We start from the raw sequence: 15327 nt of genomic DNA, 5'->3' as shown, positions 1-15327 counted from the left end.
TAATATATGTCAAACACTTTGAACAGTGCCTGGCATATATGTGTCTGCCTCTATGATTGTTAGTAAATCATTTTATAGGACACAGCATATTAGAGATTTTAAGAATAATTTATTAGTTATCCGTGCTAAAGAATATCCTAATATATTCCTCTTTCTTCAAAGATCTGGTCACCATTAATTTAGAAAAAAAATACTTTTATTTGGAATTTCTTCTGAGCCTTTTGCAGAATGGAAGCATCTGGGACATTCTCACTAAATCACTCATCAGAAGGTCCATTACCGTTAGTTGAACTAATGGCTACTTATACCATTAGCTTAAATCAACTAATGGACAGCAGCAATTTCCTCAGCCTTTTTTTTTTTTTTTTCTTTTTAAGTGAGAGACGTTTTATCCTGCTTGGACACTTGTTTTGGTTTAAGTCTAGATGAGTCACCTAGGATTTCTCTCTATATATATGTATTTAGAAACATCTTGACAAATACTCATACATTTCCTGTACTAGATTCAGGGCATACCTTTTAAATGCCTAAAAGTCACAGCACAAAGAACATAAGGAGGGAAACTAAACTGTTGCAGGTGGAAGCACATGCAGAGCTTCTCTGATTGTCTGGAAGAAGTACCAGCTTTTGTTCTGTTTCCAAGTTTCCACCCTATTGTCAACTGATACTTTTATAAAATATGGTAAAATTAAAGTTCTAAGAAAAATGATCATGCAGTTCTATGACATAATCTCAAACAGCTGTGAAAGTTTCTAAGCCCCTGATCATAAATCCTGTATGTATCTTGAAATGGAGTGCTAACAAACACTGTGTGGGCTGGCACCTTGAGTAGCAGCACTGATACACAGTATTCAAATAGGCATGTTTATGAGGGTTATTTAAGATATCAGAATTGGTTTCAGAAATATGTGGTAACATATTTCCACCATCCTTCACAGAGCTGACTTTATATGATTTACTTATTTCTCATTCAGAATATATATTTTATTTTTTTAAAAAAGCTTTTATTATTTATTTGAGAGAGAGAGAGAGTGTGAGGGTGGGTGGAGAGGCCAGGGGAGAGGGAAAGAGTGGGGGGAGGGACCGAGGGAAAAAGAGAGAGAAAATCTCAAGCAGACTCCCTGCTAAGTGTGCATCTCAACTTGGAGCTCTGTCTCACCACCCTGAAATCATGACCTGAGCCTAAACTAAGAGTCAGTTACTTAACCAATTGAGCCACCCAGGTGCCCCATTCTAATTTGAAATCTAATCTATAATAATAGAAGACAGATCAGTGGGATGGAAACTATTAACTGCAAAGGGTCATAAGGAACTTTTGGGATGCTAGAAATGTTCATGTCTTGTTTCTGCTGGTATGTAAACATAAATGCATTTTCTAAACTCTTTGTACTTATAGTGAGTACATTTTATTGAATTTAAGTTATATTTCCATAAAGCTGATTAAAATACAGATATAAAAACATGTTTTTTATTTTTAGAAGGGTGAAGAAATTGAAGGATATACCTAGTTCTCTCCTGACCTCTTTAAGATAAGGTATTGTGGGCACACATTCCTTTTACTCTGCTTCACATTAATCCCACCATCTACCAGGCACCAAATGGCACTATTGGTGCAAAGAACCTCATGGAGTTTGAAGTTCCTTCACACAAAAGAAATGGACTTTGTGTTCATTGCCCCATCTTTTCTGGTTGGCTGGGAAAGTCCTATCCATTTTCCCAGAAGTCATGTCTTTTAAAACAAGATCCTCAACACTCCCCCAAACAAACAAACAAACAAACAAAAAACAAACAAAAAAACAATCCAGTAAAGAAATGGGCAGAAGACATGAACAGATATTTCTCCAAAGAAGACCTACACATGGCCAACAAGCCCATGAAAAAATGCTTCACATCACTTGCCATCAGGAAAATACAAATCAAAACCACAAAAAGATGCCACCTCACACCAGTGAGAATGGCTGATATTAAGAGGACAGGAAACAACAGATGTTGGAGAGGATGTGGAGAAAGGGGAGCCCTCTTGCACTGTTGGTGGGAATACAAGCTGGTATAGCTGCTCTGGAAAACAGTGTGGAGGTTCTTCAGGAAGTTATTAATAGAGCTACCCTATGATCCAGCAATTGCACTACTGGATATTTACCTCAAAGATACAGATGTAATGAAATGATGGGACACCTGCATCCCAATGTTCATAGCAGCAATGTCCACAATAGCCAAACTGTGGAAGGAGCCATGATGTCCTTTGATAGATAAATGGATAAAGAAGATGTAGTACACACACGCGCGCGCGCACACACACACACACACACAGAGAAATATTACTCAGCCATCAAAAAGGATGAATACCTACCATTTACATTGATGTGGATAGAACTGGAGGGTATTATGATGAGTGAAATAAGTCAGTCAGAGAAAGACAATTATCATATGGTTTCACTCATATATGGAATATAAGAAATAGTGCAAGGGATCATAAGAGAAGGGGAGGAAACTGAACGGGGAAAAATTAGAGAGGAAGACAAACCATGAGAGACTCCTAACTCTGGGAAACAAACAAAGGGTTGCAGAAGGGACGGAGGGTAGGGGCATGGGGTATCTAGGTGACAGGCATTAAGGAGCGCACATGATGAACACTGGGTATATACTATATATTGGCAAGTTGAACTTAAATAAAATAAAAAATAAAAATAAATAAAAAATAAAATTCTCACTTGTACTTTAAATAAATAAATTTCAGTTACTTAACATAAAAAAATAAAACAAGAAGATCCTGAGTTATTTTATAAGAAATTTGGAATTCTTTTTGAACTCATGTTCATCACAAATATAGCTACCACCTGTCACCATACAATGCTATTATAATACCACTGACTATATGCCTTGTGCTATACCTTTATCCCTGTGACATACTCATTCCATAACTGGAAGACTGTATCTCTTACTCCCCTTCACCCATTTTGCCCATTTCCCCATCTCCTCCCCTTGGGTAACCACCAGTTTTCTGTACTTATGGGTCTGTTTCTGTTATATTCTACACCTGAAACTAATATAACATTGTATGTAAACTCTGTTTCGGTAAAAAAACATGTAAACCTGAAATCCATCTACAAAAGAAAATCACAGAACAATTATAAGAAATACTTCCATAGTGTTTATTTTATAGACAAACTCATGATTTCATTACTAGCAATAAAACTCTTTTAAAACCAAGTAGAGAATAATGACTGATTCCTCAAGGAAGATGAAGAACAATTTTTTTTCCTGCCATAATTACAAAGAAGGTAATTCCACACTATGGATTAAATGAACAGGCAAAGTCTTTCAACCCAACAAAGCAATGTATTATGGATTGCCTGGAGCCTCAGATTAGATTGGAAAGTCATCTTTCCTCCAAATTTCTTACATGAGTGCACATTTGAAGTTGCCAATGGCTCCTATCTTTCTGTCTCTTGCTGCCTGTCCATTTATCTTTCCATCTTCCTGTCAGCCTTATAAGCAGGAGAGAATTATTTTCTTTATATTATTGGGGATGCTTCACTAGTTGCAACAATGACATTTCATATCAAAGACAGTATTTACTTTTTCCCTGATTAGATTTATTGCTTAGAAAAATCCAAGAAAAATTGATTTCACTCTTAATGCACAATACAGAGATAACTACTATTAATGTTACAGTGTATGTATTTTCATTTTCCCCCATTGACCATATACACATATGTAAAGCAGATATTTGACACTAGAGTGTTTGTAGGTGTATGTGATTGGCTTGAACATTCACCCAGATTGAAAGTATTATATTCTTAATGATGAAGTGTTTAATCTAGTCCATTATTTATTTTATTTGACTTGATTTTTAAAACACAATTAAATAAAAATGCGGTTTTGTTTCCCTCACAAAGAACTTTGAAATGAAACGTGGAAGGAAAATATAGATAAGATTATGGAATAATCACCTATACACAGTATACAATAATAGAGTCAAAAGTAGAGAAAGCTGTGTTGGTACTTGGGACTAACCCACCTAGGATAATCCTGAAAAAAGTAGAAGAAATATGAAAAACATCTATTTAAATGAGGAATTCCTGGGGAAAATAAAATCCAGAGACAGGCCCACTACTCAACGCTATGTTCTTTTGCCAATATAGAAAAAATTACAGACCTGTGGTTTTCTCAGCAAGGTGGAAGGGAAGGCAATTATAGGGTAGTTATGGTGGGGAGTCAGATAACCTACCTTCCTTCCTCCCCATTCTAGGCACATACATATTAACTGGGTCTTTGAAGGGTTACACCCACTGAGTGAACCAGAAATAAAACAAACCTCACCCTGACATATAGTTCTTGTTTTCATTATGCGAATATCAGTCTTTCAACTTAAGCTGCTCCTGAAGTGTAAACCACTTGGTTCCTAGCAAGAAAAAAAAAAAAAAAACTTCAGGGAGGAAGATATCTTATCCCAGGCCTCAAATTACTTTTAAAAATAAAATTTAAAAAAATAAAAATAAAAATAAAAATAAAATTTAAAAATGCTGTGTTATGACATAGTTAAAGGTACCCAGCTGTACAAAGAATCAAGACACTTTGAATAATAATCTCCATAAATGAAGCAATAAGCCCCCCATTTCAAATACAAGAATTATTAGATACAGACTATAAAACAGTAACTCTTTCTATGCTTATAGAAAAGTAAAGCTTAACAAAAATCTACAAGTGATAGGGAAGTATCAACAGTGACATAGCAGATTTGAAGAAGGAATCAAGAACTTTTTGGACAGATTAACAGTAGATTTGGCAGAGCAGAAGAGAGAATTAATGAACTAGAAGGCAGATCACAAGAAATTATCCAAAATGAAGTATATAGAGATTAAAAAAATATTTTAAAAATTAGGTAAGAGGCATACAGGATAGAGTGAGAATGTTTAAATATGGTCCCTGAAAAAGAGGAGAGAAAAGATAATAGGTGGCAGTATCTATCTATCTATCTATCTATCTATCTATCTATCTATCATCTATCTAACTATCATCTATCTATTTTAGAGAAAGTACACATTGTAGGAGTGGGGGGAGCAGAGGGAGAGGAAGAGAGAGAACCTCAAACAGGGCTTTCTCTCAGGACCCTGAGTTCATGACCTGTGCTAAATATCAAGAGTCAGACATTTAACTGACTGAGTCACCCAGATGTCCCTTGGTGACAGTTTTTAAAAAATCAATCCATGAATTAACAATCAACAGCCTCCTAAACCCTAAGTAGGATAAATAAAAACAAATATACACCAAGCCACACTGTAAGAAAATGATACCAAAAATATCAAGAAGAAACAATCTTAATAGTATCCAGAAAATAGATTGGTCTAGCAGACCTACAGTACATGAAAGTGACCCCAGAGGAAACTGTGATGCAAGAAAGAATGAAGACTAAGAAAGTGGTAAAAGTTTGGGTAAATCTTTAAAAAAAAAAAAGAGAGAGAGAACATTTTTTAGACCACTTTACTTTAAATGTGATTGATCTTTAGTCTACATTGTCATCGAAGCAATAATATTGTTAGGATTCTTTGTTGAAAATAGGAAAAACAAGTTCTACATATCTTAAGTAAAAAAAAAAAAAAAAAGAATTTATTAGTAGACACCAGGAACTCAGTTTGAATGAGAAATCCTGGATAAAGAACAGGAACTCAAGGAGCTCTGGAAGGCTTAGCAGTATGTCCTGTAGCGTCATTCATATAGCAGGTGCCAACTCAATGCATCAGATTCCCAGCTATCCCCTCTTCCTTCAGGAGGGGATTTTACCCACAGAATAAAATGTGCCACAAGCCCAGAGATGAGGAATCAGCAACTCTAACTTCCATGATGGTAAGTGGCTACTTCTTTCCTCAAACTCCTACAGGGAAAAACTCCCCAGAGGAGTTAGGGATGCTAGCAGAACTGGATGCTTGAGTGCAAGACAGCCCAAAATTGACCAGCACCAACTTTGGACTTCACATTTGCCCACACAGCATCCACACTCATCATATTTATGTATTTATACTTCATAATAAAACTACTTCCACCAAACAGAGTGAGACTATTCCTCATACAACAAAAAGACTATTCCTCATACATCCAAAGTCCAGGCAGGTCTGAAGTGATTCCGTGACAATTACCAGGGATTATGAACATAAAATTAAAGTTTAAATTAAAATTTAATTTGAAAATTAAAAAAATTCAACTAAAACTGTGAAGTGATCTACCTGGGATATATCATATTTTGGAAGTTGGGGAAGGAGGAGAGAAATTGTCTTCCCTTCGGCTGCTAGAACACAATACCTATAAATACCATTTCTATGCCATTAAATTCCACTGTGGAGAGTTCCTGAGGGTGATATCAGAAGAGGGTGTTAGAGAAGAAAGGGTGATTAGAATAAGTATTTGAAAACGTGCTTGATGTGGATGTACAACTGATCTATTTCTGCCAAAAATACAAACTCAAATTTCAGGGGTTTAACACCACAAAGTGTATTTATCAATCACTTAACAGTCTAGTGTGTCTGTTCTTGGTTGGTGAGTGGCTTTCCTACATTTGGCAATTCAGGGGTCCAGGCTCCTTCTAATGATACAATCCATCACCCCACAAAGCTATGGAATTTTCTGCTTCTGACCAGTCTTAGGGAAATTGAAGAAGCCGATCTGCTTTTTAAAATTTCTTGGCTCAGAAGAGGCACACATCATTCTCATTCATATTCTACCTGTGAGTTATACCTTGGGGCAATTAGTTATATACTCTGCCCTTGCAGGGGTGAGCTAGACTGCTACTTCCCATCGGCAAATGCCTACCATGTAAAGGGGGGAAGCGTTCTGATAGATGTCTAGCTGTTTCTGTTACAATTGATTGCTGTCTTCTGCATCTGCCTCGACACGGTTCTATATGCCACCCCATTACCTGATGGAGTGCTGCGGGGCATGTCCAACTTTAGGTCAAAATAGATCAATTAATGTGCAGTTCATGGTGAACATCTTGGTTATGCATTATTTACGATCCAGTGGATGGCCATTTGATATCCACCAAAGCAAATTGTCAAGCCATAATCTACTCTCAAAAGAATAATTATTTGCTGAAACTGGCAGCGCTTTGCAACACAATCTTAGAGGACAAATATTATTGGGGCTCGTCACAGGCTCCATATAACTGTGATTTCCTACGGAGAATTTTGGTGACTTTGTGTCTGCTAAGTTAGGATAGAGGATTAGGATTAAAATGGGGTGTCAGTTTTCATGCAAGTTGAACCAGTTACATTTCTTTTCTTGCTCTGGGCCCACTTAGATTTTTGAGGTCTCAGAGCGACACACCAACATATGTTTTACTGTCTCTAAAATCCGAAAGGATCACGTTTTCCTTAATGTAAAGGAGCCTGAAAGACCGTTTCCTTTTCTTTTTTCTTTTAAATAAACAACTTTTTAAAAATATAATTTATATGCCATAAAATTCACTCATTTTGAGTGTCAATTCAATGTTTTTTTAGTAAGCTTGGAATTTTATAATCATCACCATGATCTCATTGAAAAATATTTTGTATTATCCTAAAAAGAAATCACATGTACACTTTCCTTCACTTTGAGGGAATAGGGTAGCCTGCCTTCTAGATCAGGGCTTTTTAATCCTGGTACCACTGGCATTTGGGTCAGGTAATTCTTTGCTGTAGGGGCTATCTAGTGCTTTATAAGATGCTGATGCTTAGCAGCATTTCTGGCCTCTATATATGAGATGACAGTAGCATTGTCTCTCTTAGTTGTGACAACCAAAAGGTCTGTAGACATTGCCAAACGGAAGAATCACTCCAAGTTGACAAGTACTGCCCCATATTAAAATGGCAATGAGATGGCCATCTTTTGTATCATGGGGGATTTATTCTATACTCTCTAGCATACATAAGGCATCTAGGATTCCTGCTACTATACATACCCCAAGTCCCCTCAGCTTAATGTTACCAATGTAGCAGACCAGTGTTGTTTTATGTAACAGTGCAAGGATCCAAAGATCCTGTGGAATTAATTGTATCTTGGAAGCTGTCTATGATGGCTTACTGGTGCCTTTGTCAGGTGAGAGCAAATTGTTTTGAAATTTCTATATTTAGTGAAAAAGAAAAGAGAACATTTGCAAGATAAAAAACTGTATACCAAGTGCTAGGGTCTGTGTGGATTTGCTTCAGTGAGATAGGATCTGAAATATCATCTTTCATTTCTATCATCACCTGATTAAACTTTTGATAATTCAAAGTCATTTTCAAAAACCCATTCATCTTTGGTATTACTATACCAGAAAATTAAATGCAAGATATGAGAGAAATCACCACCCTTATATTTTTTATGTTGTTAATGGTGTCTTATCCTTAGGATTATCCTGGGAATGTACACTTATTAGGAACAAGGAATTCTGAAGATTTCCATTTGCCCCTTTCTACCATGAAACCATCGATCAAGGAGTCAATCTAGGAATTCTGGTAATTTTTAAGAACATCTGTTCAAAATATGTAACCCTTAATAGATTTACTGCAGAATTCTTCTTGAAGTGTACTCAAGAAGAGTACCAGTCTTGTCTTTATTCAAGGAACTCTTTGTTTATGGAATAATTAACATCTAGAGATTGAATGACGAGTACAATTCTCTATTGTGATTGCTGAAGAAAGGCTTCTGTTTCCTAGATCTGGACTTTTTCCATACAAACAAAGCAGGACTTATTTCCTTGAGAGCCTGTTGTCTACAACTCACACTTTAGAAATAATGTCTGTACCATGTAGGGTTTTTTTGGATGCAATTAACAGAAATAACCCCTTTAAAAAAATTTGAGAGAGAGAGAGAGAAAGAGAGAGAGAGAGAGCCTGAGCAGAGGATAAGGCGAAGGAGAGGGAGTGAAAGAATCCCAAGCAGATTTTGCACTGAGTGCAAGGCCTGATATGGGGCTCGATTCCACGACCCTGAGATCATGACCTGAGCTGGAACCAAGAGTCAGATGCTAAACCAATTGAGCCACCCAGATGCCCCAGCAGAAATCATCTCTTAGGAAAAAAAAAAAAAGATTTTTATCAGTATACTATTAGAGAGCTCACAAAACTGATGGGGGACTGGATCATGGACTTGGAAAGCAGGCTAGGATTAGGAAATCCAGCTGGGCCAGACAGGCAGGGCAACAGTTTTCTGAGACACATTGATGTCAGAGTCCACCGTGGTTCAGGGTTGCATACATAAGTAGGTCCACTCTTCAAAATGATTACTCTTAGCACATGTGCACTGCTTTTGATCCCAGCAGACCTTGAGCCAGAGCAAACAAACTTAAATGTACACATATCCTGCAAAATATTTGAAGACTTTTATTGAAAGTAGTTTTCATTATCTCTAAAAAGAGTTTGTCTATTTTAAATATTCAGTCTAGGAGATGAGGCACTTGAGAGTAGAGATGAATAATTACCCAGTCTTTAAGCATGACCTTCTGTGAGCCATTTAGCAGTATTCCCAATGAAAGAAATGAGTGTAATTGGGACACTAGATACGTTGACATCTGCTACACAACCAACCTGAAAGGTCATGTCTTGTCTAAAGTATCTTAAAACACCTGAGGGAAAATTTCCTGGTTTAGAATTAGAGAAATTAATTAGGACAAATGCTCTTATTAATTTGGAAACAAAGTTGAGTTATTTGAAGATGTAAAACTTGACAAATACCTTTGGGAAAACATCTATGAACTGGCTGAGTTCAGTATTCAGTAAAAAGGATGAAAATTTGAATAAAGAGTATTTTAAGAATGCAGATTTGGGAATTAAATGGAGGATGGTATGAAGTATGAAGGGGTGTATGCTACAGGTCATATGCAAGAAAATAATAAAGAGTTATAAGCAAACAAGCAGGCAAAAGTAGTGCAATCTGTTCTCTTCTGTTTTTGAAGCTATAAAGAAAAATGTACCCAACTGGTTGATGAGGTCACATGGTTTGACATTGCATGCAAACCTTCAGAGGGCTTCCAACTACATGCAGGGATTATCCATAGAGAAAATGGTGAAGAAAACTTAATTGGTTGAATCATAAGAAGCTCTGTGTCAAAAAGGAAAGCCAAGTCTATTGTGGTTATTATTAAACAATTATTTCAGTTTGCCATAAGGAAAACAGAAAAGTAGGAAGCAGGATTGGGCTATGAAAGCTAGAATTCTGTGTCCATCCTTGTTTTTCACTTTACTTGAGTAGTATCTGTTTGTGTTCATAGCCTCTGGGAGGAGGGAATATTCCTTTCTTGGAAAGGGAGGTGGTTGTGGTGGATGTTACTCTATCTTGGTGATGATGGTGATGCTGTTTGGGGTAGTAAAGTAGTGGTGGAAGGGTGTGAAAGCCCCAAGATTATTTTCCTGCATTGGCAGAATAGATTCAAGACCGGTGGAGTGAGGGAGAAGTAAGTGGGACCCACAGCCCAATCCAACTGGTGCTCCGTGGCCCTGAAAATAGTTTTCCAAATTTCCCTTCAGAGGCTGACTTTGAAAATATTTGGAGTTTTTTCTAGGTTTCTAGTTGCTTTTCTAAGCATATAGTTTAGTGAGGGTGAATTATTTTACCCAGGAACAGATTATTTTTTTTCTTGTTTTGAATGAAACAAAATACCATGTATTAAAACACTCCAAGTTTTTCCTTTGGTATTTCAAACTTCACACTTACTTGCTGTGAACAGTAGGGGGCAGGCAAAGAATAGCTGTTATTTTTCCAGTTGAGCTCAAACTTCCACTGCCATTGCTTTACCTAATATAAAGATTTACAAATAAGCCATATTCAAGTAAAACAAAATAAGCCAGGGGATCTCTGGGTGGCTCAGCGGTTTGACACCTGCCTTCCGCCCAGGGCGTGATCCTGGAGACCCGGGATTGAGTCCCGCATCGGGCTCCCTGCATGGAGCCTGCTTCTCCCTCTGCTTGTCTCTGCCTCTCTGTCTCTCTCTGTGTCTCTCATGAATAAATTAATAAAATATTAAAAAAAAAATAAGCCATATTGTATGTGCGGTGAGTACTTAGATATGAGTTTTTTAATGAAGTCTTCTGAATTCTCATTTTCTATTGCATTAGCACACATTCACAATTTGCTCACACTGAAAGGTCTTTCTCAAAAGGTTAAAAATCAAAGTACTAAAAAAATACTTTCACTACTTATGCCAAAGGTTTTCCTGACAATATCACACAATATATGTAATAATTTGAGTAGTTTTAGAGAAATCTTAGAATCATATGACTAGGGGCACCTGGGTGGCTCAGTTGGTTGAGCATCGAGCTCTTGGTTTCAGCTCAGGTCATGATTTCTGAATCAGGGACTGACCCAGCACTTCCAACTGTGCTCCCCTATTACTGACGGTGGTGTGGGGGGCTCTGGCTACCAGGCAGTTTGGATCAACTGGCCTTTAATAAGGTTTTATTGTTTACACTGCCTTTTAAATTACCTTTTTTTTTTTTTTTTTTTTTTTTTTTTTGAGTTTAAGGAATCTTTCCAGACCTAGACAGGTAGGATACCTCCTCCTCTACGGAAAATGATGCTCTTCTCAGAGCTCATAGGTGGAGTTGAAAAGCCTGGAGTGGGGACTGAGAATGTGGCAGACATTCCCTCCTTTCTGAGCCTGCTGATACAGAGGGGGGAAAAAACCCATTATAGGTTTTTGCTTTGGGGATGATCTATGCCTTTTTTATGCTAATAGAAAGGTCATAATTTTTATTATTTTTTAAAGATTTTATTTATTCATGAAAGACACAGAGAGAGAGAGACAGAGACAGAGACATAGGTGGAGGGAGAAGCAGGCTTCGCGCAGGGAGCCGGATAGGGGACTTGATCCTGGAGTCCCAGGATTACTCCCTGAGCCAAAGGCAGACGCTCAACCGCTGAGCCACCCGGCATCCCAAGGTCATAATTTTAAAATAAAAAAATATATGGTGGCCAAGAACACATTTTTTATCACACTATTCACACTTGTTATCCTTCCTTCCACAAATATGATGAGGGGAGGCATTTTTTATTGCTCTTGTTCCCAAATAGTCCCTCCACCCAGGCTTTGGAGTCTTGGGGTGTCATGTCTCTCTTAATCACCAATAGCATCAAGTATGTCAACCTGGACCATTGCGGAACCTTCTTTTTTTCTCAGACCTGACTCGAAACCAGCAGTTTTCCAGCTCATTTACTCAGTAAATGGGCTGGGTCATCACACTTAAATCAGGAATATCCCATCTGAACAGGAATATATTCCCTCCAAAATTCAAAGAGGCCCACTAGGTATTGTGCCCCTCTTTCTGAATGCAGGTCGGACCAGATACAACAACTTATCCTTCACCTTAGAAGAGTATCTTGACTCCACACTGCTGGAGCCCTACAATTTCATCAGGTAGAAAGAAGACCTTTGGTATTTTGTAGGATTTATTATTCTCTTTCAGGCAGGCAAATGTCTTACAAATATATCTAGAGTAGTTGCTACTTCCTTCTCACCAGGTCCATCACCATAATGTCATCAATGTAATGCACCAGTGTGATGTCTTATGGAAAGGAAAGGCTTTCTACAGCTTCCCTGTGGACTAAATTATAACTGGGTTAATTTACATCAACTAAATATAAGGCTGGGAGTCAATATACCCTAGAGGCAGGATAGTGAAGGTATATTAGTGGCCTTGCCAACTAAGAGAAAACTGCTTCTGGTGGTCATTACTATCAGATACCAAGGGGGAAAAAAAGCACTTGCCAGTTTAATACTCTACAGGTGCCAGGGGTTGTATTAATTTGCTCAACAATGAAATCCCATCCTAAAACAGTAAGTGGGATTTGAGTTACTGTTTGGTTAATCTTAGGAAAGTCCACAATCATCCTTCAAGACCAATTTGTTTGGCCGGAGCCACCTCTGCCAGCAACATGTTCAAGGTAATTTGGAGGTCTGTGGGGCCAGCCAGCCTGAGTCTGCTCACCTTTAAAGTCTATGCGTCACCTAAAAGGGACTCACCTCACAAAACTTCTGTGAAGGTTAATGAGCTTTCACTCTACTTGGTTCCTGAGGGTCAATCTAAATATGTGGAGGAGCCAAGGACCCAGCTTGAAGAAAGCATTTCACATCTCCGACATTATCGCGAGCCATATACAAGTTGGTGTCAGGAAATGTACTCACAAACAAAGCCCAAGATGCAGAGCTTGGTTCAATGGGGGTTAGACAGCTATGAATATCTCCAAAATGCACCTCCTGGATTTTTTCCAAGACTTGGTGTTATTGGTTTTGCTGGCATTGTTGGACTTCTTTTGGCTAGAGGGTCAAAAATAAAGAAGCTGGTATGTATCCACCTGGGTTCATGGGACTAGCTGCCTCTCTTTATTATCCACAACAAGCCATCGTATTTGTCCAGGTCAGTAGGGAGAAATTAAATGACTGGGGTTTACGAGGATACATAGTCATAGATTTGTGGAAGGAGAACTTTCAAAAGCCAGGAAATGTGAAGAATTCACCTGGAAATAAGTAGAATGCTCCATGCTCTGCCCATTTTAATCAGTTATAGGTAAACATTGGAAACTCCATGCATTTTCTACAGAAAAATGGCAGAGAAGTCAGTACTGAATGTAGTAAATTGGCTTTCTTCTTCAGGAAAAACTATACCAGGCTTCTTTGTTATCTTGGGTGATACCATACTACCAGTGGACTAATCAGAAATCCTTTCACCTAGAGATAATGTCCAACATTAGAACTCTTGGTTCTCATGTTGCTATTTATGTACATAATTAAAATTCTGAATTAAAAAAAAAAGACCTATTTGTTTCCTGTAGGTTATTGCTTGCAGAGGACCCAGCTCAAGCCATATCTTGACTTCTGATCCATCGGAACTGTGAGATAACAAATGTGTGTTGTTTGAAGCCATTAAGTTGTGGTAATTGGTTATACAGCAAGAGAAAATTAACAGTGGTATTCGAATTCTGTCCTGCCTGGCCCCAAGACTTGTTCTTTTTCTATAAAACTATAGTATACCAAATAGTGTAGAACACTGCTTTAGATGACCCAGAGCACTGTCTGGGTCACATACCAGTGGCCAAGGACACAGTGCTTGTATCAGTGCTGAATTGGAAATATTTCTCTATTGAAAGTTTGACCAAACTAACTGAGAGGTTTGTAGAGAACCTGAAAGCTACAGTTAGAGGAGTTCTGCAGAAGCAGCTGGTATCAACCATGTTAAGGATGACCGGAAAGCGGAGAAGGCAGATAAAGATCAAGATAAATGATCTTGCTTTCACAGCATAGAGACCTTTGGAAAATGAGAAGAGGCTAGTTTCTATGGACTAGAGGGAGATAAGTTAGGTTAAATCAGGGAGAGAATGATGAGATGTTCAATTTAATGTTTATCAATATAAGAATCCAGACATTCGAAGTGTCAGGGAACTGACATTGGGGACTTCATGTGGCTTTTACTCATAAATCCTACTTTTTTGTGAGATAACATATAAAAGAATGCAATGGGAATCATGAGTACATGGATTTTTTTCACTAAACTTAAATCACTGGGAATATTACACAATTTTGAAAAAGAAAGTGACCTGTTCATTATAAGAAATCTCCAATTATATTATAGGAGCAAAATTATTCTCACTCACTTGTAAACTGCTGACATTTGATGGGAAATGTTACAACAGAAACACTGAATTACAAAGTTGGGAGCCCTGACAGGTGGGCACAAGGTCCTGCAGGGTCTTTTTTTGCCATCTCACAAAAACACACTATGGTTGTTGCAGGAATGTGGGAAAAGTGCCCTAACACACAGCTTCCGGGGAGCAGAGCATGTAGACTGCCACTCTCAAAACCAGTGTGAGCTACCACATGAACCATGGACACAAACTCAGACTGTGAGAATTTTAAAAAAGTTATCTTGATGTCAACGGCACAGAAGCAAGGATATTTAGCTTTTAAATTCTTCTATTAGGAAGACCCTGGTGCCCAGCTGGTTAAGTATCTGACTCTTGATTTTGGCTCAAATCATGATCTCAAGGTCATGAGATTGAGCCCCATGTTTGGATCCGCACTGAGCAAGAAGCTTGCTTGAGATGCTCTCTCTTCCTCTCCCTCTACTGCCCTTTCTCTAAATAAAATGAAATGAAATAGAATAAAATAAAAAAACTCTTCTAATAGGTAAATTCCACATTCTTCTTGAAATGGGATAAAACTTAATGAGCATTTCAATATCACTCAGCACCAGGGAAATACAAATCAAAACCACAATGAGATACCACATCACAGTGGTCAGAATGGCTAAAATTAAGAACTCAGGAAACAATAGATGATGGCTAAGATGAGGAGAAGGAGGAACCCTTTTACACTGTCGG

General features: G+C 37.9%; 1 pseudogene; it reads left to right on the top strand.

Moving 5' to 3' along the window:
* Window positions 1–12867: 12867 nt before the first annotated feature.
* On the top strand, window positions 12868–13678 carry LOC112931801 (MICOS complex subunit MIC26 pseudogene; annotated as a pseudogene).
* Window positions 13679–15327: the final 1649 nt, after the last annotated feature.

The sequence above is a fragment of the Vulpes vulpes genome, chromosome 13 (genome assembly GCF_048418805.1).
Source record: "Vulpes vulpes isolate BD-2025 chromosome 13, VulVul3, whole genome shotgun sequence".
NCBI lineage: Eukaryota > Metazoa > Chordata > Mammalia > Carnivora > Canidae > Vulpes > Vulpes vulpes.
This window is presented reverse-complemented; position numbering and strand designations above follow the sequence as displayed.